Source organism: Cicer arietinum, chromosome 8, assembly GCF_000331145.2.
Source record: "Cicer arietinum cultivar CDC Frontier isolate Library 1 chromosome 8, Cicar.CDCFrontier_v2.0, whole genome shotgun sequence".
NCBI lineage: Eukaryota > Viridiplantae > Streptophyta > Magnoliopsida > Fabales > Fabaceae > Cicer > Cicer arietinum.
This window is the reverse complement of record NC_021167.2, coordinates 25,971,673-25,974,582: the sequence shown is the minus strand read 5'-3', so window position 1 is coordinate 25,974,582 and position 2,910 is coordinate 25,971,673.

Genomic DNA, 2,910 nt, shown 5'->3' with positions numbered 1-2,910 from the left:
CTAGAATTACACCCTCAATATGGCAGTTAAAGCAACTCTCAATATGACAGTTAAAGTCACTCTCAATATGGTACTATGACCATTCATAACTACGGTATAATAACCGCTCAAAAAGACAAAAAAAAACGAATGGACTACGGCATAATAACCGCTCTAAAAACAAAGTGATTACGGCATAGCAACCGCTCTAAAAACAAAAGAACTACGGCATAACAACCGCTCAAAAAACCGAAAGAATTACGGCATAACAACCGCTTTAAAACCGAAGGGACTACGACATAATAACCGCTCTAAAAACCGAAGGGACTGCAGCATAATAACCGCTCTAAAACCGAAGGGACTGCGGCATAATAACCGCTCTAAAACCGAAGGGACTGAAAGAAAGGGGAGAAGTGGCTCAAAAATTAGGCGAGCAGAATATAAGAGGGAGAAAAGAGAAAGTTGGGAAAAGCATCCAACTTTGGTGTGCTTTTCACAATAGCTTGAAACTCATTATATAGTGATAGAAGCAAAGTCACATATGTTTTCTAAACAATGTGGGACTTTAGTATGTATAGAATTGAAACTACACCAAATACGATAGTTTTTCAAAGTGGAATTTCAAAAAATATTCTTACCAATGTGGGACTTTAATTTTAAAAAACAAGTTTCTTTCCACTTAAATTTACAAAAAATATTTTTTTCCAATGTGGGACTTCAACACATTTTTAAATTCACACTATAACATACATATGTTCCAACAAAAGATATCTACACTTGTTTTTTCAACTAAAGACCCTCACAAAAATAAGTACTTGAATCAAATTAATCTAGAATTGTGTCTGTTTTTGTCCACCATTGATTACATAAATACTTCTTTAATCAAATCATCGAAGATATAAATATAGAGAATTTTTTTTGTTATAATTTATTAACGTATTCATTTTAAAAAATGAACGTAGGTACTTTGGTAAATGTCTATGACTATGGTGACTTGATCCACTTGATCACCGAATCCTTTTTGGTCCACCACTAAACTTGATCCGCTTGATCCAAGTCCTTTTTGGTCCACCACTAGACTTGATTCGCTTGATCCAAGTCCTTTTTGCTCCCCCATCAAGCCAAATCGGGCTCTGATACCACTAGTTGGGGAGTCTGAGGGAGCCCAACATTCGGAATGGGCTAAACAAGGATTCATAAGAGACTTAGACACCACATCTCAACCCAAAACCATAAGGCATTAGGTTTATGGGTCATTCTCCTTATATATTCAATATAGCCTCCATTTCTGGTCAATGTGGGACTAACCACTCATAATTGAATTCCAACATATGGGAGATATTAGCATACATTCATTTACTCTTAGAATCGATATTAGTATTTTAGCAACATACATTTTTTAATAAATATTTAATTATTTTTTAGTTATAATTTATTAATGTACTTATAAAAAAAATAGGTGTATGTATGTTAACAACACTCATTTTATACTAATCAAATAGTTGGATGTCTGATATTCATTATTCATTTAAATTAATAGAATATGTCAATTGAAAATAATACAAATATTTAAAGTTATTAAAATTGAAAAGAATACATCTAAAAATCATATCATTCAACTTAATAATATAAATCAATAAAAAAAAACAATAAATATTATAAAATTAGAATTTTCAAAATATTTATCATAACTTTAAATTAAAATATTGACGATATTAAAGTCATATGAATAAAACACCGCGGTAGTCACGCCCTCAATCACCGCCGGCATAGCAACCATAGTTTTAGTGGCGAAAAAGGTCAACCGTTGGGTCCAGGGCTACATGATATTAATTTTGGTCCAGGGCTACATGACGAAACTGCCCTCCAATAATTGTTACAGAATGACAAACTCGTGATATTAATTTTGTCCCTAAATAACTGATTCTGGTCCATGGTTGATAGTTTAAGCTCCCACGTGACTTGGATGATAAGATCAAAATATTTATAAATAAATAAAAAATATCTCTTAAAATACAATTATGATCTCGTATTTTGTCTGAGTGACAATATTTGTTTCTATAGTTAGATTTTGGTCTCATAAATTTTATAATGTCTAATATAACTATTTTTAAATACATTCAATGTAAAAGTTATTTTATGTAAAAATTTAAGTTTAAATATAAGAAGTAATATTTGAAGCGCATGAAGTATCATTGTTGTGAGAGAAGGTTCTTATCTCAATGATTCTCTTCTCAATATATTATTGTTTATTCTACTATGTATATTTTGAGCTGTCAAAAAAAGGTTGCCGTTTACTTTGAAGTGGATTTAAAACCTAAATAATTGAAAACATATATAAATACACGGGTTTTTTATTATAATATCCTTTTTTTTTTTTAATACCAATCTACCCCACTTTGAAATTAATATATCAATTTGCCCTACTTTTTTGCCCCAGATGCAAGTCGCATCCTGGGGCTGCGACCTCTTGAAAGAAAAAATTTTTAACTGCAACACATGGTCGCATCCTGGAGATGCGACCTCCCACTTGGGGATTTTTTTTTTTTGAATTTTTGGTGGATAAAATAATATATTTATTATATTTAATAATAATAATGGGTATATTAATAATTAGTATAATAATAAAAATAATAATAATTTTAACAATAATAATAAAAAGAAAATTCTATTAATAAAATAAAAATACTTTTATTTTAATATTATATATTCTTTTATTGTTGAATTTTGTTATTTATTATTAGATATATTATATTTATTACTATTAAATATTTTAAAAATAATTATAACATTAAAAAATACAAATTATTGTTATAAATAATTAAAATAATTAATTTAATATTATTATATAACTTTTAATAATTATTATAATAAAAAAACAATAATAATAATAATAAAAAGAAAATTCTACTAATACAATAAAATAAAAAT